The 21,493-nt window shown below is 38.3% G+C and overlaps 1 non-coding gene across 1 annotated transcript; it reads right to left on the bottom strand.

Annotated features, from left to right (window-relative positions):
- Window positions 1–13,416: 13,416 nt before the first annotated feature.
- TRNAN-GUU (transfer RNA asparagine (anticodon GUU)) lies at window positions 13,417–13,492 on the bottom strand. The gene has a single exon. It is a non-coding gene; the product is annotated as a tRNA-Asn (tRNA).
- Between the last annotated feature and the right edge of the window lie 8,001 nt (window positions 13,493–21,493).

Below are 21,493 nucleotides of genomic sequence, written 5' to 3'. Positions count from 1 at the left end.
TCCTACCCTGGTCAAACGCCAGCTAGGAACCATCAACCTCCTGGTCCATCGACCTACATTTCAGCCCACCTACCAGCCTCTCCCCTCGGTAGATACCGCGTCTTATTCTCCCATTCAGAGGGGGAAATGGAGCCACTTCACCCGCAGGTGTTGTAAGGTACCAAAAACTACAGAATTAATATTAATATTTTAAGAGGCTTGGAGAACATTTTATTAATTTGGGTTAAGGTGTGCAGAGAAATTGTGAGAATAGTCTCTGTACTGTGTGATTGGCATAGTCAGGATGGCCCTTGGCATTGTATTGTAAATGCAAAGGGGAGGAAAACATGGATCCCCAGACACTCCACCACACCTGTGGGGAAAGGGGTGAATGGCTAGCCAGGTACAGGGAGAGAAACGCCAAAATAAACCTTTTCTCATAGCAATGAGCCATTTGCAGCCATTTGTCCTCACTGAAACTACCTCTCCTATGTCAATGTGTGTAGTTAACACGTGTGACTCTGGACAGAGAGATAGCAGATGAACACTAGATAATATGGGAATGCCTTTTAATATGTAAAAAGATATCTTTCTGCCATTGTGTTGACTTGTAAATTTTGTTTTCTCCAAAATAATGTATGGCTTGAAAATTGAACGTGGTCCTATCATGTTAAAGGACATATGACTATAACCAATAGTGGTAAGGGGCTCTTTATTGCAATTTTTGCTACTGTACTTCCCACTTACAAAACTATAAAAACTAAATAGAACAAAGGGCCAAGACGCACTCTCCCTCAGACTACTGTTGGAGTTGCCGTCGCTTGGCCAAGCTAGACAATAAAGCTTTGATATGTAAACGATGGACCTTGTTCCTGTCTTCAATATTTCAGGTCCCTCCGAATTAGGCTTAACAATATCTAAGAATCAGATCTTTATAATTTTATTTTATTTTTTCCTTATTTCTAGTCCCGGTTTGGCCATCTCCCCCCACTCCTTTAGCCAACTGAAGCAAACAACATAATCTAAATTGTTCAATAATTTTTTTATTCAACAGTAAATTATGAAGCACATGTTATGTGCCAGACACCACTGCCAGTGGGTGCACCCTGGGGATCCATGCATGTACAACATGGCTGGAAAACCCTGTCTCTATGGTGGTTTCTGTCATGGAGCAAGTTGGGGAAGACAGATAATAAAACAAATACATAAAATACTTTGTGATGGTAAGTGCTGTGAGAAAGGTAAACAAGGGTGACAGAGAGGACTGTGGTCAAATCTAACTTTAAATGGGGTGCTCATAAAAAGCCTTCATGAGGAGGCTTCAACTAAGCAAAGACTTTTACAGAAGTGGGGGAGCACAGCAGGTGTGAATCTGGGAAAACATTCAGAAAGAGCAAAAAGAAAGAGGAAAGGTGTGAGGCAGGAGTAAGCCAGTTATTCCAGAGCCAGTGCAGTCGCTGGTGTGGTGGAAAGGGGCGAGCTAAAGGGAGGAGATGTCAGAGAGTGACCAGGTGGGAAGAGGTAGAAAAAAGGATGTGCAGGGGCCAGGATCAGTAGGTCATCTTAAGAGCTGTGCCTTTCAAACTGGTCAGAGGTGAACATGAGTAAAATACTCTCCGTGGCTCTAATTATTTTCCAAGGATTTTGTTCCATACTTGTGCTGCATTTTCCCATGATGGCCCTGGCTGTTAGAGATCATTACCCCTACTTCACAGACAAGCAAATGGAGGCCTGGAAAGATAAAGGGACTTGCACAAGATTGCACAGGTAACAAGTAGCTGAGAGTAGGACCTAAGCCTGCCTGGTTCTCAGATGAACACTCATTGCCCTATGCAATCTATTTTGCTAAGATTCACAATTCAATAGGGAAAGAATAGATTAATTGGTAAATACTGGAGTAAATTTTCTATTTTAAAACAAGTTGAGCACTAACTCACACAAGGGATTAGAATAAACTCCAGATGTATTAAGAAAATAAATATAAGTTAAGCCTTAGAAAGCTAAGAGAAAATAAGAGTTTATGTTTAACAAACTGTAAAGCAGGAAAAAAATACAATAAGATTAGATATGATAGAAAAAATTAAAAAGGAAAAGCATGATAGATCTGAATATATAAAAATTTTAACTTTTCTTTGTACAAAAAATAATCAAAACTGAGGGGTATTACTGATAGATACATGAATTCACCAGAACTTCCAAACTGCCCTTTGGCTGTTCCACTTGTCTATCTGACCCTGCCCTTACTTACTGGACTATCGCCCCTGAAACAGAAAAGTTCTAGGAAGCTGGTCAGCTGCCCCGAGGAGAAGCGTTCCAGGAAGCCGAAATCAATTGTAGGACTGCAGAAGGGAGCATACCAGAATTGCTGACTCAACGCACACTTGCTCAAAGCTCTCCCCACCTTAATAAATGTTTGCCTCAGAGTCTGTTTGGGTGCACTTCTCATGGAGGAGTGCCCTGGCAGGTCTTTCTTCTCTAATAAAGCCTGCACACCTGGTGTTCAAGTGCCGTCTCATTTTTATATCTGATGCCAAAACCCGGGACAGGTCACCGGCTGCCTGGATGATCCCCTTGCCGGCCGAACTTACAACCAGGGAAGCAGTGGACAGCGGCAGCTTGTCTTGGCTAACTCCCTGATTCTGTTCGGCTGTGTGAGCGCAGTTGAACAACCAGCAGTCTAACCCTGTCCTGAACCCTGCCGGACCAGGAAGGTAAGGAGTTTCTCCCTCCTCCCTTTCCCGGTTGGCCTCCAAATTTATCTCCAAAAACACCTCTTTTTGGTCAGACGGTTTTGACTTTGGACCCCATATCTATGGGTGATCTGCCTCTACTCCTTTATGGACTTCTACAAAAGTCTAGGCGTGCCTAGCCAGGCCTCTCTCCTATGTCCTGGGATCTTGGCCTCTCCTGGGTGATGACCTCTTGTCTGAGGCTCTCTTTCTATGGAGATTTTCTCCTCTCGGAACTATGACTGAAGGCGTGGACACCCCCTTCTCTCACCAATCTCCTCTACTGTGGGCTCCTCTCAGTCCAAACCGTCTAGCCAGGCTCCCCTCAGCATATGGGCTCCTCCCAACCTCAGGCCTCAGAGATTACTCCTCTACTCCTTTGGGACTACTCCTTCAGGACTCCTCTGCTCCTTTGGGACTCACTCTACTCTCTGAGGTTCACAGTTTGGGAGGTTTCTACTTCGAGCAGCTAACTTCTATGGACGTTCTCAAAAATCTGGGTGCCTAGCCAGATTGCTTTCTACTACCATTACAATATCCTAAGAGATCTTGACAATTTCTGCCACCGGATGAAGAGGGCACCAGAAATTCCTTACATGCAGGTTTTCTTCTCCCTTCGCTCCTGTCCTTAATTTCTGTGCCTCCTGTTCTACACGCAGGCCGTTTTTGGCCAGAGAAACCTCACCTAAAACCTCTGCTACTAATCTCTCCTCCATAGACTCCTAATTCTCTCCCTTCCTGCCTGACCCCGAGGGCACCCCTCTCTCAGGACCCCTCTTTGGTCCCTCTACAAATCTTTTTCACTCGAGTCTCTCTCCTCCAGAAAGCCCCCTCCCTTCACAGAAACCTGTTTTCTCATTCATCTGCAAATCCAGTCTCTCTTTCTCGTGCCCTGCTGGCCAGGGCCCCTCCCTTCTCCACTATGTTCTTAAACCCTTTCTCTCTTCTTACAGATGGGTGGCTCTGTCTCTTTTTCTTCTTTGCCCCATCCTTCCCCCTCCTCAGAGACTGACTGCACCTTTCACCACCCCTCGTCCTCTCCCCTTTCTTCAGAGCTCTAAATCCTTTTGACTCCTCTGACCACGTGATGCCACACCAGTACTTTACCCTCCTCCTCCTCCTTCTGCAGATTCTGACCCTCCTTTTTTTCCATCCATCTTCTCACACTGTCCATCCGTCTGCTTTCTTTCTAAGGCCTTAAACCAATAATTACCTGCCTCTTAAACCAGGCTTACACATCCCCATGGACCCTCCCTGCAATACCCCCATCCTTCCTGTTCAAAAACCTTCAGAAGCTTATCACCTCGTACCAGACTTACACCTAATCAATGAGGCAGTAGTTCCCCTCCATCCAGTGGCCCTGATCTCTAAAAGTTACTGTCACACATTCCCTCAGACACCACTCACTTCACGGTTCTAGTCCTCAAGAATGCCTTCTTTACCATTCCTCTACACCCTGACTCTTACTTTCTGTTTGCCTTTACCCGAACACTAATGCAGCCCAGCAACTTACGTGGACTGTCTTACCCCAGGGGATCAAAAACAGCCCACACCTGTTTGGGCAGGCACTAGCTCAGGATTTAGCAGCATGCAATCTTAAAACTAGTACTCTCTTATAATATGTAGATGACCCACTCCTCTGCAACCCCTCCCTGCCTGCCTCAAGGAGACACACCTCCACCCTTCTTAACTTCCTCACCATGAAGGAATATCATGTCTTCTCTGCTAAGGCTCAACTTCACTCCTAGTCTGTAGCCTATCTAGACATTGCCTTAACCCCCACCACCTGAGGTCTCACCTTAGATCAAAATCATACCCTCCACAGTCTCCAACCACCTACCACCACAGATCAGATCTTTTCTTTCCTCAGTCTAATAGGCTTCTATAAACACTGGATTCCCAATTTTGCTCTCTTAGTCAAGCCCCTCAGTGAGATCTTCTGAGCATGGCTTTTAAGGTCTATAATGGCCAAGGAAGTAACAGAAAAGGCAAATAAGGCCCAAAAGAGGTCAGGAAATACCAGCTTTTGGCATATGCTCTTAAAGACTCTAGTGCCCTAAAGGGCTTCATAGGATTCCATCAGGGCCCTGCCCTAGAGTGGAAAGAAAGGTCACTGAACTGAAGTCTGCCAGGCTTCCCAGCCCCACTGGTTGACACGTCTGTGCTGTGGAAAGAGGTACATGAGAAGGTAAGCTGCCCCCCCCTTGCTCCATGGAGGGAGGGTTCAGTCTCTTCTAGCCCTGCTCCAGCTACCTGTGACCTGACCTTGCCCAGCATGCTGGGAATTGCCACTGAAGGCCCAAGGACATCATTCACAAGCCTAAAGTATTTCTTTCAAGTAGCAGATAAACTAATCTCCTTTCTTGTAAACAGAAGGGCCATCTACTATGCCTTGCCTGAATATTTGAGTTTTATTTATCCTCCAAAGATCTCTACTGTGGGTATTGACAGTCTGATTTTGTTGCTTTATTTAATGTAAAATATCTTCTTTATTCCTCTTATCTCAATGCCCCATGCCTATTATAGGCTGGGATCTGCTGCTAATTCCAGCTAGAAGCAATGGTCACTAGGACTTAAACTCTTAACTGCAAAGTGTAGAAATGTAACCACCCTTTCCCTAAGTACTTGCAGGATTTACAGGTTACTCAGCAAACTGTTCAAAGACTGTCCAAGAGATGCTTCCAGCATTACATCACCCAAGGACTGACTTTCATGTGGACAGGTCCACACACTGTGATCCTGACAACTTCCACTGCTACTAAGAGTGACTCTTTCCTCCACCCTGATCATCTGGAGCTCAGAAACAGAGAAACAAAATCAATCCCTTGTCCTTCTATTCTCTATTCACCTCTCAACCTTTCTCACCCAATCAGGTGCTTTCTACTCGTGTGGGACCAATACCTACATGTGTCTCCATACTAATTAGACAGAAACCTGTACTCTAGTCTATCTCACCCCAAATATCAACCTAATCCCACCCCATGAGCCTCTTTCAGTTCCTAGTACACTACCTGTCAATCTAAGGACCAAACGAGCTGTACAGGTAATTCCTGTTCTTGTTGCTTTAGGAATCTCTACAGAAGTAGGTCTAGGGACAGGGGGACTGGCCACTTCCCTGCCTTATTCCTACTCTCTCTCTCTCTCTCTCTCTCTCTCTCTTTCTCTGAAGTCCAGCGAATTTGTAAACATGGAATCAGTGGTTTCACACAAACTGGGTGTCTTGACTATTGCCTTTCATTGGTCCACTCACTCTCCTATTTATTTTTCTAACTTTTAGACCCCACCTCTTATGTTTGTTCACTAGTTTCTTATAGAACCACATGCAGACCTTTGCCAATCATAAAATTGGAAAAATCTACCTAACCCTACACACCAACCCTAAAACCTGCCCTTGCAAAACAAAAAAATCCGGAACCCTATAAAAACACCCCTATTCCAATTGCCCCAGGGATAGGTTCATGAAGGAGGCCCCCAATAGGGATAACAGCAAGAAGTAGCTCCAGAAGATAGCTGGTCCGAGACAAACCTCCTTCCTGAATCCCATACCCTTTCCTTCCCCCCACCTCTTTTTTCTTTTATCATATCACAGAGTTGAGAAATGATAGATACATGAATTCACCAGAACTTCCAAACTGCCCTTTCGCTGTTCCACTTGTCTATCTGGCCCCACCTTTACTTACTGGACTATCGCCCCTGAAACAGAAAAGTTCTAGGAAGCTGGTCAGCTGCCCCGAGGAGAAGCATTCCAGGAAGCCAAAATCGTAGGACTGCAGACGGGAGCATACCAGAATTACTGACTCAACGCACACTTGCTCAAAGCTCTCCCCACCTTAATAAATGTTTGCTTCAGTCTGTTTGGGTGCACTTCTCATGGAGAAGTGCCTCGGAAGGTCTTTCTCCTCTAATAAAGCCTGCACACCTGGTGTTCAAGTGCCGTCTCATTCTTACAATTACAAATTTAGATAGCCAACAAAAAAGTGTCAATTGCTTTATTTTATACAGAGTTCATATGAATTATGTAAAAAATATTGATAAAAATTCAATTGAAATATGTAAAGAATATGAATAAAAATTTAAAAGGTAGAAATACAGTTTACAAACATGAAAGACCAGCTGGGGCCCATTGGCTCAGCAGTAGAGTGTCGGCCTGGCATGTGGCAGTCCGAGATTTGATTCCCAGTCAGGACACACAGGAAAAGCAACCATCTGCTTCTCTACCTCTCTTTCCCTCTCTCTTCCCCTCCCACAGCCATGGCTCAAATGACCAAGTTGGCCCCAGGTGTTGAGGATGGCTTCATGGCCTTGCCTCAGGCACTAAAATAGCTAGGTTGCTGAGCAACAGAGCAGCAGCTCCAGATGGGCAGAACATCAGCCCAGACAGGAGTTGCTGGGTGGATCCCAGTCAGGGTGCATGTGGGAGTCTGTCTCTCCTCTTCCCTGTCTCTCACTTGATAAAAATAAAAAACATGTAAAACCACTTACTTTCATTAATAATCAAAGAAAAGAACTAAAACTTTTTTACCTATATTATTTACAGTCTTTTATAGTTATACTAGCAAATACTAGCAAGGATGCACAAAAGAAAGAACAGTTTAACTTCTGTTGTTGTTAATTATGTAGTTTATTAATGTCTATGCTCCAGCTATAATCTCTTGTTGGCAAAGGCTTTTGCTTTTGCATTAAATGGAATTCAAAATGACTGTTTTAGAACATGAGAATTTGCTGTGGCAACATCTGCACAATGTAATAAAATAAACCTGGAGCCCCTGGACGGCCTTTTGCTGACAAATACTCTTGAATGTGCTTGCTTCCTCTGCACAGAAGTGTACACATACATTTAGAAGGTCCTAAATATAATTCATTCCTAGAGATACCAGAAAAGAAAAATTCTTGCTGATCTCATACTGGCTATTGCTGACCATTGTGTGTTTCTGAAGGTTACTATTTCTTGTGTAAACTGGGGCCTGAAGAAGGGAAGTCTTTTAGATTGTCACTGGTGGTTAGGACTTCTTACACATCTGGATCTCAATACCAGTGTCTGTAAAATTCTGTTACTAGTGCCAAGGCTACATTTGCACATGTATTGACTTTCCTGGTCTCTCAACCCCCTTCTACTCTGGAGCGTGGTATCCCTGGAAAGTCAAGATGTGTCCTGACTAAATTCCTGCAGGAAATACTATTGCAGAAAAAAATTCTTTTATTTTCTTACATGATCTATTATATCTCTAATTTGTATATAAGGAGAATTTTTTAAATAGTGGTTTTGAAGCATCCTTTGAAATATCTATATTGTTCTGATGAAAGTTGTTAGGTTTTGCTTCACAGTGTTTAGTACCAGGCAAGTTGATGTTAGCAAAGAACAATTTCTTGAGCTGGGATTGGGATTGTTTGGAACGAGATATTTCCTAGATGCTACTACAATTATTCATTTGATTTTCATAATAAATGATCAATTTATTTTTCCTAAGAAGGTTTTATAGTGTCCTATGTAATAAACAGTCAACATATAAAAAATAATTTATTATTAAGAAAAAAATACCTACCAGAAGAAAAAACAACTCACTCATAACTAAAGCTTCTTGACCCCAAAGTCTTTATTTATGATTTAGAGTAAACTAAACTGTTTTAAAAAAATAAAATGCAAACATATAAGAAAATTTATCAGAAAAAAATTAAAAAGACCAGATACTATGCCCTAAATCAACCAACCAACTAGTACCCCTAAAATTTTATAGTAAAATTTATTTCATTATCATTCAAATAATTTTATTATAAATTAAATTTAAATCTAAGTTAATAATAAATACCTTACAAGATAGAGTTACAAATAAAAAGGTGAATATAAGAAATTTCTTATTCTTGATTATAAATTTATAAATGATTATGTAGTGAGAAATAAGGTTCTCAACAATTCTCATTCTCAAAATAGAAAATTTTTCAGTATAATTTTACATTTTTAAAAATCAGGCTAGTAAACAAGGATGGGGAAGAGAAAATTAACATTTTTAAGTGCTTAATATATGTCAGGAGATATTACATGATTTTTTATTTAAGTGTTTCTAACATCTTGCAAATTAGATGTTTTCTTAAGTTCACATGAGGAAATATTTTGCCCAAGATTACACATTAAAAAATCTAGATATTTTAGACTTAAAATTTTATGTAAATTTTATTATTATAGCATTTTACAAAGTATATTTTATTAGAGTACTAATGTGTGTTCCAATATAAACAAACATAAATACCCACACACATAATCAAATGGCCCAGTAGCTGTTGGGAAATGGGATCAAGAAAATGTTTTTAAATTATGTTTAGCTTTGTTTTTATGATAAAGATTCAATTAAAAGTGAAAAATAGATTCTATTTGGACAGAGGGCTTCTCTGGAAAAAATTTTGAGGTAACTATAGTATATGTTTCGTCCTCCACAAACCTCATTTTTCCTTTCTTCACAGCAACCCAGGAAGATAGGAATTATTATTTCCTATAAGGACAATATGATATGACTCTCATAGGATGCACACTAGCATGTAATCATTGGCAATGCATCAGTGCTGTCCCCCAAAATCATACACAATCCTTCAACTTCTATCATTTCTGCAGGTCATTCAGATCTGCTACCCCTACCTCTGGATTTCTCTTTCTGTCTGTCATCAAACATTTAGGGCTAGTTACTCCTGCATTTCAGCAAGATAACAATCTCTGTATGGGATGTGAACATGTTACTCCTTGAGGGAAATTTATATTTTAAGCTGCTATTCCTAGAGAGAAAAGAGAATGTTTCTCTCAGAGCCCTACGTTTGAGTGCCAAGTGTACCATTTCTAGCTATGAAACCTAAGACAAGGATATTAACTGTTCCAACCCACACATTTTCAACTGTATGTTGGAAAAAGAATCTACTATGCAGAGCTGTCATAAAGTTTAGAGATAGTACATAAAAAGTGCCATTGTGGTTGTTACACAAATTCCTGGTGTTTTCTTATCATTAAAAGTGATTAAATCAAAAGAGTATCTCTTAGAGTAGAATGGGAAAATATCAGGTCATACACAGGGAGATTCTTTGGACAAAGAAATGTCTGAGTTTCTCCAAATTTCGCCACATAGCAGATGTGTTGAAAGTCATCTGAGATCTAGATGGCCTACTTTTCAGGTATAGGACCATGGATAAGGCACATATATTCTGCAAGATTCAGTTTCCTTATTTACAATGATAAAAACCAATGTTATGTAGTACTTTGTAAACCGTCAAATGGAGTGAAGACAATGAGTGGAAGATTATGGCAACTTATTCAGAATTAGCATCTGGCTTTAGAGATCACCTCTATTCCTCTAGGTTTCCATAGCACCTAGCAGTTGCCTCTGGGAGAAATAAATTTTGTGAACAGGAGATAGAATTTGCTCTAAAAATATCCTTTAATGAGCCCTTCTGATCATTTAATGAAGCCTTTATGCATTTTTAAATCCCTGGATATTAATGTTCAGCCAACTGTCTCTGCCCAAAGGCAATGCTGCCTTTCTTTACTTTTGCTGACTGTATGTAACTTTTTTAGATAAAGAGAATACTATATGTATTTCAAATTCAGCTACTCTCAATGTTTTAGATAAGGCATAGATGAATGTTTTATAGCACTTCTTGTGGTATATAAGCATTAGGCCTGTTCTTATGTTTTGAGTTTTCATAGCAAACATTAAGTAGTTAACATAGCATTTTTTTTTCATCAGACTTCTACTGTTAGCATTTAATACCAAGCCATTGTTGTTCATAGATGTTTCTGTATCTGTGGAGCTCAAATCAAATTCAACTGGCATGAGCAATATAAGAGCAAACACTAAATTAAATTTTATATTTCAGATCACCTTTACTCCACTATCATCTGAGATTTGTGGTCTACTCTGGGTTAAATTACTTAGTAGAGAATACTCCTTTAAGCAGCAATTAAGTTCTCATTTCTTAATATACATTATACACAGCATAGGCCTAAGAAGCTCATGGAGAATTTAGAGCGTAAGTCAATTGGAAAAAGAATTGGAAAAGGAGGAGATAAACGAGGTGAAAAAGTAACATGAAGAACTTGTCATATCTTTTTGAGCAAGACAGTAAATTCTTGAAAGTCATTTACTTCCTAGTAAGAAATAGTAAAACTCTTTTACTTCCTTTCCTTATCAGCATACATTTTCAAAAAATTCTAATGTGGCTATTTCATGCTTTTTTTTATAGTTACATATTTGTGAAATCTTTGGCTCTCCTTCAAGAGAATAAAACTACCAATTTCTAAAATGTACCCCCAAATACCACAAATATGACAATGATTCTTGTAGTGGGACATACAGTAGCAAAAACAGCTTAATAGAAAATAATCAATACATGATGGTATTTGGGGAAGACAGCATGTTGCCTAGCAATTTAAAATTGTGTTTGTAAAGGATCAGTGATCACACCAGAAAATACTTAGATAAAATGAAAGTAGATGGATATGAAATGCTTAACATAAAATTATCTGAATTTTGTTTGCACATATATACACATATACATAGTTCTATGCACTTGCACATATTTCTGTATAGATGTGTATATATAATAAGAACACATATAAAAAATGTTTGGAGAACTCAAAATAAATAATATTTTGCTGGTTTGTGGTATTAGAGAGAATTGTGATCATGCAATTTTAGATGGTAAGTCTATTGCAAAGGTTATCAATGTGTTATTTCAACTCATTTACATATATGTGCATATTATTACCCTTTGTTGTGAAAAAAATTTAAAGTGGCTAGTTTTAGGTCACTAGAAGAATCTAAATTAAACACCATAAAACTAAAATGTTTCATAAAAAAATAAAGGAAAATAAAATGTTTTCCAGGCTCTCAATGGCCACTACCTAAATCCCCTCCCCCAACTCTCTCTTTTTCTCCCATCATTCACAACATACACAATTACATGTGGTCTCAAGAAGTCAGGTATCCTTTTTTCCAAGGGTATGGAAATAACTGCCTATAGGCCAAAATATCCCAGTGCCTGTTTTTGTTTTGTTTTGTTTTGTTTTTTTAGTGGCCTCATGAGCTAAGAAGACATTTTATACTTTTGAAGTGTTGTTAAGACTGGGAGGAGGAAAAGCAAAGCAATGAAGACTATGTAAGAGACAGTATATGGCTCTCAAAGTATAAATTATTTATTATATGCAAACCTTGTGCAGAAAACATTTGCCAATTCCTACCCTCTTTTCCAGTACACTTCTGGAATCCCTACTGCAAATCTTGTAAAAGACCTTTGCCCAGGTTGTGGTTAAAAAAAAGTGATTGAGAAATGGAGAGTACACAGTATAACGTGGAGATATTTCTCCCCTATTGCTATATTCCGATCTTCCATTTAATCTAAGGACTATAAAAGCTTCATTTGGATTAACAGGAGAAAAAGAAAATATAATATTAAAATAATGATATATTATTTTTATACATATAAGGTAATGTAAGCAAATTCAACAAAATATTTTCAGATTAAGTTCTCTTCCTGATGAGAGAAAATGACACCTGATTAGAAGGGTTCTCTGTTTTTCAAACAATAACTATGTTTTTGAAAGGTCTTTCCTTAAATGGAGTCACTATTTCTTTAAAGTCTTTTACTCTTAAAGTTTATTTAGGAAACCTCATATTTATAAAGTGCAAAGTTAAACTGTGGTCTGGTTTTCATAATGGCCAAATATATGGAGTTCAACACAGAAGCCAACACAGAGGCCAACATGTTGCACAAAGAAACAGGTGACATGATCCCAACCACGACTGGGAAGAAAGAAAGTGCACATGTGGTGCAAAGTGCCAGGGGTGACAATCTGAATTCCAAAGTTTAGTTATAAATTGAAATAGAGTTAATAGCAAAACAAACAAGTACACATCACTCTTTTCAGCATGAGCAACATTTGGCTCCAAGCTAGACGCAGAAAAACATGCACCCAGAGAGAGATTATGTGCAATGTATTAAGAAGACTAAGATGCCTTTATTGACTCCTACACTGAAATGACAGAAGAAAAATAAATTATGTCCAAATGACTAAATGTCTTTAATCCTTGCCTTGCAAAACAATCACCCCAGCATAACTGCCCCACTGACAGGCCTTAGATTTCTCCTTTGAAAGAAAAATTTCCCAACCAGCTGCTGAGGGAAAGAAAACTGTACAGACTAGTCCACTAAATGCTTAGAGACAATGTTGAACTTAAAAAGAGAACAGACCCTCCTTAATTAATCAACTCTAAAAGTATCCTTGAGTGTGTCAACAATGTCAACAGGATCAAACAACAGTGTTGAAAAAAGCAAAATGGAACACCAGGAAATGCAGCTGATTCCCCTGGTAGAATTCTTCCATGGAGACCCTTAGGCTATGTCTCTAATACACCATCATTCGCTACTTTGTGTTTCATCCCCACACTGTTGTTTAATTTTTTCCCCCAAAAGTTAGAAGTCAGACAGACCCCTGCATGCACCAGACCGAGATCCACCCAGCATGCCCACCAGAAGGTGATACTCTGCCCATCTGGAGCATTGCTCCTTTGTGGCTGGAGCCATTCTAGTACCTGAGGTGGAGGCCATGGAGCTGTCATCAGCGCCAGGGCCAACTTTGCTCCATTGAAGCCTTGACTGTGGGAGAGGAAGAGAGAGACAGAGAGAAAAGAGAGGGGGAAGAGTGTAGAAGCAGATGAGCACTTCTCCTTTGTGCCCTGACCAGGAATTGAACCTGGGACTTCCACACAACAGGCCGACACTCTACTACTGAGCCAACTGGCCAGGGCTCCCACACTGTTGTTTAATGTTGAATGTGTGAAAAAATGACAAACCAATTGAAGATTAATTATTCATCAAGCCAACCACTCCATGGAAATGTATTTATTTATTTAGTTATATCTTTGACAAATATAATTTTATACATATAAAGTATATAAACAATGATTTGATATTAATATAATTTATGGAGAGATTACCAAGATTAAGATAATTAACATCTTCATCTCACATGGTTAACGTGTGTGTATATAGGTGTGTGAGTATGGTGAGATGTTTAAGATCTACTCTTGGCAACTTGCAACTATACAATAAATACCATGTTATTAATTATAGTCATCATGCTGCACATGGGATCCTCAGAACTTATTATTCTTATAACTGAAAGTTTATATCCTTTGACCTACATCACCCCATTTCCTGTCCCCTCCCAGCCTCTGGCATCCTGGCAACCACAATGCTAGTCCCTGTCTCTGTGAATTTTGTGTTTTAGATTTTACATGTAAGTAATACCATCATTATTTGTCTTTCTCTGTCTAGCTTATTTCACTTAGCGTATCACTCTCCAGATTCATCCATGTTGGAAATGACAGGATTTCCTTCTTTTTCATGGCTGCATATTCCAGTGTGTATGGGGGGGTTCATCAGTTGATGGACACATATTGTTTACATAATAACTATCAATTTACATTCTCACCAACAGTATATAAGAATTATTTTCTCTACATCCTCTCTAACATTTATCTCCTAACTCTTAGATAGTAAGCATCCAAACAAATATGAAGTGAAATCTCATTCTGATTTAAATTTATACTTCTGTGATTATTAATATTGAGCACCTTTTCATATACCTATTGGCTATTTGTATGTCTGTGCAAATTCATTAAGGGTCCATTATGTTTTAGGCACTATGCTTAGGGCTAGGACCATGACGATTACTAAGAACAACACCCTCCCCTAAGGAGCTCACAGTGTAGAGACAGTTTTATATGCAAATAGCTTCAACCCTCATTACAGTGCTACAAATGTACAAAGTGCTAGATGATAATGGAAAAAGAGAAGAACCATTTGTTTTGGGTGAGAATCTGAAGGAAAGCATGGTAGAGTATCAGTAAGTCTGGAGTTGTAACTGAGTTTTTCTAGGTAAACAAGTGTGACCTGAAATAGCATAGGAAGAAAAAAGAGTCAGATATTTCTTGAGTAAATAGTTGGGAATAACATTTATCTTAGAAAGACAAAATAAATCTGTCTATGCAGGGAATTTTGGAAGATTATAAAGAGGCAGTATTTAAAATTTAAAGTTCAAATTTAAAAAGTAACTTAGTTGAGTTCAAAACTATTTTGAGAATAATCCTAATCCTTTGCTGCTTGTTATATTTCCATTGGTATATATAAGAATGAGAGTTGTGGAGTGTGAGTTCAATCTTTATAGTGGTATAGATTGAGCGTGTGTGTGTTATTATATGTGTTTATAAGAACATTTATGTGCCTAAAATAAGCATCGTATCTTCTTGTCCTAGATCTGGAACTATGTTATACCCTATGAGAAAAGGGTTTATGTTCCCACTGTAATGGCTTTCCAAGTTAGATTTAACTTGGAAATTAATCTAATTTATTTTCATAATTAACACTTACCAAAATAAGGACATGTACAACAGTGTTTTCCCATATAACAGGCAAAAAAAAGAGCCAATGCTTTCTGCTCTAGACCCAGTTAGCAGACTGGGTTCCATAGAAGAGGGGTATATGTTTTTGGAGGAATGTTTGAAATTGGGAGAAGTTAAATGCTATGAAATGAGAATCTGTGCTTCACTAGAGAATGAGTCTCCATGCTGCCTGACTGGCAAGAAGCTATTTCTTTCTGTTCAAAAAGACAAACAGCCTTCCAGTCTGCTGAGAAAAGCCAATGGAGCCACAAAAGACCACAGAGATCTGAGAGTCAGTATGTGGCCACCAAAGTCCCAAGGCCAAGCTGCTCAGTATGGACTCTGCTCAGTGGGTCTGGGGGGCAGCAAAACACTTAAAAGCAATCAGAATGGACATGGAAAGAATTAGGAATGTGATGAGTAAAGTCATTGGCCTGTGGTCCACAGTGGAATCTCTCAGAGGCAGTAAGTTCAGGCACTTTCCCTTCTAGTGCCAGGAAGCAATGCAGCCTTTGGTACAGAGGGGAGTGCTGTGTAAGGTACAGCCAGGACTGACACAGAAGAACACAGAGTTCATGGAAGACATCACCTCAATCCAGACAATAGTATGGCACTTCTCATGGAGAGGAGAGTGCATAATTACTGTAAAAATATCAGGTTTCCATCCAATTCAAAAAGTGCAAAGAAAGAGCTCTAACATCAAACAGCAAGAATTGGAGGAATACTCAGGACGGTGGCAAGGCAAAGTGCAGGCACCATCGTCTAAGAAGCAGATCAGAGACCCAGTGTTTGCTTGTCTGGCTCAATGATCCCATCTCTCAGTGAGGAAAGACGGACAGGGAGAGGGGATGGGAAGGGAAGGAAAGAGAGTGACAGGGAAACACATAGGACGAAAGTCACAAGTAATTAGTTGGCATTATATACAAAGATAAATGTACATAATTCTGCACTGTCAAAAAAAAAAGCACCTACATTGAGAGATGATGAGGCTGTCAGGGCACTGATGTCCACTGAGAGCCCACCGTGGACATGGTATCTGGTGGGCATGTTGACAAATGGGACCTGAGCAGAGCTACCCTTGATATGGTGGGAGGCTCTCAAATCCGATTCCAGCTCTCACCATATCATAAAATTACACTAATTCTGAAGCTATCAGGATGTCAATTTCTTCTTCATGAAAAAGGAAAGTCCAGGAAAATGATGAGGTTCACACAAGCAATGAGGTTCAAGGGAAAAGTAAAAATGTCTGACCTTTATAATCGGAGTAGTACTTAACCAGGACCACTTAAAATGGACCAACATGTACACCAATGAATTACAATCCAGGGAGTCCAAAATTATTTTATTTCCTAGAACTCTGATTTTTTTAAAATCTTCCACATGTAGAGGTTTTTTAAAACTAATTTACTCTGAAGATGGAGCACTGTTTTTTTTTTTTCGTTCCCAAACTGCAATTTACTTAGGATTCTCATTACATGTAGTCATGCAACTCAATTAAGTAGGGCAGAGAGTTTCCAAGCACGGACAGCAGCTGATGGGAAGAATAATAGAATAAGAGACCAGAAAGACAGCTTTGGTTAAGGCAGGAGTTCCAGTATTTTCCAAATCTGTCAGCCTCACAATGTGGTGTTTCAGTAAAGGTTGAGTCATGTCTCCATTTCAATTATTCCACAAAAGAAGGAAAGCTATACATGACTATAGACCATCTGCAAAAGGGCAGGAGTTGTGCACTTTATCAGTAATGTGGTAAATATCACCCAAAAGTTTGAACGCCAGGTGCAAGGCATGTTGTGTGTGTGTGTGTGTGAGAGAGAGAGTGTGACTGTGTGTGTGTCTGTGAGAGAGAGAAAGAGAGAGAGAAATGGGGACATGGAAAGAGGAAAGACTAAGTTTGTAGAGAAAGAAAATATTGAGAAAAGGGCAAAAAGTAAAACTAATTCTGGTAATTTATAGAAGGCACATTGTTACTAATGATCCTTATGTCATCCTGCTAATTCAGGGAAAATTGATGGTAACAATAATATTACTAACAAATGAACAAGAAAAATGACTGGATGTTGGATAAATACAATTATGAGACAGGAAGTGTTATATCTCACAAGATGAATAAACTGATGAAGAAATTGAGGTACCCATAGTTTGTGAACTAAGGAACAGTTAGTGGTTTTTTTGAAAGAATACATGTCTAATTTATTCTCTTTTCCATGAGCAACAGTTCTCACTAACCTAGAGGGTTTAGATAATAATGGCAACAAATAAAAGAATTTACAATATTCTGTGCTCTGTTTCTGGCAAGCCTTGTGACATGGGAACTGTGTCACTTGCTTGGGGTTGCTGTAGCAAATAACCACAAACTTGGTGGCTTTAAACAGCAGAAGACCTCACAGACCTAGAAAACTAAAGTACAAAATCAGTTTCATTGGGACCTCACAGACCTAGAAAACTAATGTACAAAATCAGTTTCATTGGGTGAGATCAAGGAGCCAGCAGGGGCGCACCTCCTGAAGAGATTATGGAGAACATCCATTTCCCCTCCACCACCATCTGGGGACACCAGCATTCTTTGGCTGTGGGTGCATCACTCCAGTCTCTGCCATAGTGGCCACACTACTCCTTTTCTTCTGACTATAGCCTGTCTTTGCCTCTTCTGGTAAGGATGCTTGTGATTGTATTTAGGGCTCATTCGATAATTCTGAATAATGTCCCCAACTCAATATCCTTAACTCAATGCCACCTACAAAGTCTTTACCATATAACTCTTCTAGTTCCAGGGATTGACACATGAACATCTTGGAGAAGGGGATTATTATTCAGCCTATCAGAGCTGCTATTATTATTACCAGACTATATCAGGTAACCAGGCTCTTAAAACATGCCCTTCTGTTCTGTGAATTCATAGCTCTAACCACAACAGGATTAAATAATTATTTTCTTGGTTATTTATTTAATATTTCCCACCACTAACCTAAATTTCTGAAAATAAGAACATATTTGTTTGCTTGTCATTTTGACTACAGTATCTCTATCACTACCCCTCATCTCAATCCAACATAAATTCTAAAACATAATAATAAATACTCAATGAATATTTATCGTATTACAAATAGATCCTTATTTTAAAGATGAGGAAAGATGTTAAAATTTTTAGCCCAAGTTCACACAGCTAGTAAGTGGCAAAGCAGGACCCTGACCCCCAAACTCAGGAGCTCTGTTCTACCTTGGGCTGAATCTGACAATATTCGTTATATATCCTTCTGGTTTTAGAATTTTGATTCTCAAATCTTACAATGTTTCCTTTTTAAGAAAGAGAAATTTCCTCCTGCTTATTTTGAACACAAACTTTGTGTAATGTAGTAACGTAGGATTGCATTTAACTACCCTCAAATAAGAGGTGGGCTTAGTTAGTGAGTGCTTTGTTAGATATATTGTTTTATATCAAATACCTACAAAAACTCATTTTCTCATTTTGTGGTTTCTGTCAGTCCCTAGTCCTGCTAGTGTATGCCCAAAGACTTTCACACAAATTCATGTTCAGCCTTGTCTCGCCTTCTCAGAAACTGGTTATTTTAATATTTACTTCTGGGAACAATAAAACCAAACCATCCTTACAACAAAATTGTAATAATTTAAAAATCTCTTTTACTAAAGTGTCACAGGTAAGACACCTTGTGAAAATAGCCAGCCCAGCTAATGCAGAGTGAGAACTGGTATTTGATGTGAAAGAGCACTGGACTTTACTGTCAAGTGTCAGGTCAGCAGCTCAGATTTTGACTCTCTTTCTCTCTGTGAGCTACACCTTTTAGAAAAAAAATGTGGCTACCATTAGGTGTATGTCAGATTCATTTGCCATGCACACTGCTGTCTCTAACTATAAAATGCTAACTAAGGGAGAAAAGAAAAAAATATGATATTTTTTAAAAATTTGATTATAGTGTATTCCTTCTGTGGGAGGATCTTAGGACTTTCCTCCTTTCTCTAGAATGGAAGCCTACCACTTTATGATATTCTTTTAAAAAATAAGAGAAATCTTTAAATAAAATGTTCATATGTTTGGATATATAAAATATGATCACATCTAAACAATGCTTACAAGAATGTGGTGCTTAGGAACCAGGGTTTAAGTACTGGTTAGACAAAACAATCCAGGGAGGAATAACTGAGTAAAAACATCTCTAATAAGGCTCAGAAGGGCTTTGAGGACACATAGAAAATGCAAAGTGGAATTGAAAAAAGAAGAACTCTTAAATTATTTTTGCCACAAAAATAGAGAACAATTCTAAATGTGTGAAATCAAGGAAAACAAGTTCTTGATAGAAATAAGCATATGCATGACCAATGATCATAGTTCTAGAAAACAGGACTTAGAACCCATTACATTTTCTTTACAATGAGATTATATCAACTTAGATTTTAAATCAGCAACTACTTTCTTGACCCAAAACAGAACACAATTAGGTGATGGGTTGAATGCGGGGACACAGACAAAACAATGATATCTCCTTTGCTAATGTCATGTGGGTGGGCGTGACACTGTTGAGGCAGAAGAATCGGAGATGGTACGTTTTGGTTTGTGGAGACAGGAAACTTTTCAAATGTTAAGTATGAAGCAACTATAAGACATTTGATTGTATAAACCTAGAATTCAGAAGAAGAGATGTTTGAACTAGAGACGAAAATTGGAAATTGTCAATATGCAGGTGCCTTTGTGCATGTAGAGAATAAATGAGGATGTACAGGTAACAAGAATACTGAGAGAAGAAGACTCAGTCCAGAGCCCCAAAGCCTCTGATATTTAGATGTGAAATAAAGGGGATGAGGTCAGCAAAGGGAACAAAAATGTTTCTGGAAAGGGAAAGTGGTGTCTTGAGAAAAACAGTGAGAGTGTTTGTAGATGATCTCACTTGGATTTGAGTCCCAGCTCTGCTGTTTATCATCTTTGTTCACATAGGAACATTACTTAGCTCCTCTAAACTGAAGATCACTTTTGAATTTGGAGAATTAATACACACATATTCACAAGTCTCTAAATAAGTCACCTGTAGTCCCTTGAGGCATGCACAAAAACAAGAGAAAATTCCTTTTTGATTTGATTAAAATAACGTTTCTTAAAGTGTGAGAAAATTAATAAGTAAATAATATATATCTGTAAGTTTTTATGTAGTGTTGACAGAATTTTATTCCTACTTCTAAATGTTTCTTTCTAAGGGAATGATTGGCATATTTGCACAATAAGTAGAACAGGTTAATACCTAACTAGATGTATCTGTCCATACCTAAGAATGATTCTCCTTACCTGAGGCGCTTGAGATATCCAACTCACCAAATCTTGAAAATTTTAAAAATTTCTTTCAAAAGCCTAACTTGTCAGCCAAAAGATGTTGCAGATGATTTTTCAAACAATTCCTGTTTGGTGGATGGGGGAAGATATGATGAATTTCTCTGTTACAGAAAAAATATCTAATCATACCTACCTCATAATTCATAATAAAACACAATAAATTCATTTTGATTTTTGGATAAAATTTCCAAAACTTTAAATAATATATATGTTATATTTAGAGAACAAATATGTTGTCTAAAAAGAAATTTTAAATATCCATTTCATTAGGTGTGAAAGACTCCTAACTTCAGCAAAAAATTAGAATCTCCCTTCTTATTCCATTTAAAAAAATTGACAATGAATCTTAAAAAAAACACCTCACAATGTTATCTCTCAATTTTATTAGTTTGAAACATTACTTTAATTTATTAATGTATGTTACACTGAACAATAATATGAGCTGCCAACGGTAGATGATCTATGCAGGTTAATATTTATACACAGAATCTCAATTCCTGTGTGAGTTCTCAGTATGCACCTAGGATGGTTTTCAAAGCCACCAAAGAAATGTAGTTTATCCACACAGAAATAGTAACAATTTACTTTTTAATATTAGTGAAATTCATATAAGTGTAATTAGTGGCCTATAAATTATACTTATACAACTTCATGCTGCCATAGCTTAGATTCAGTGTTCTACTGGGATCCTGTATTTCACAGAGGATCATTTATACATTTCTTTCTGGGAATATGAATATTTATGTTGAGTTTTCATCTTGTCTCTGAAAATAGATATGATGCATTCTTGCATTTCAGTTTTATTCTCTTTGAGACTATAATCCCCTATTGGAAAACAGTGTATGTTTGGTTTGGAACAATTAAAACTGATTTCTAATTTCAAGTTACAGAGAATAAATGCTCTTTTTAAGCCTATAGTCATTTGTTTGGTTGGAAGTAACCGATATTTTATTAAAAGATGTAATTTTGCAAGTATAACTGGCTAAAATAAATGTATAGATCTAAGTTGGAAATAAAAGAACAAATCT

The sequence above is a fragment of the Saccopteryx leptura genome, chromosome 3 (assembly GCF_036850995.1).
Source record: "Saccopteryx leptura isolate mSacLep1 chromosome 3, mSacLep1_pri_phased_curated, whole genome shotgun sequence".
Lineage (NCBI taxonomy): Eukaryota > Metazoa > Chordata > Mammalia > Chiroptera > Emballonuridae > Saccopteryx > Saccopteryx leptura.
Note: the sequence above shows the minus strand (reverse complement) of the source record. Positions and strands in the feature narration are given on the sequence as shown.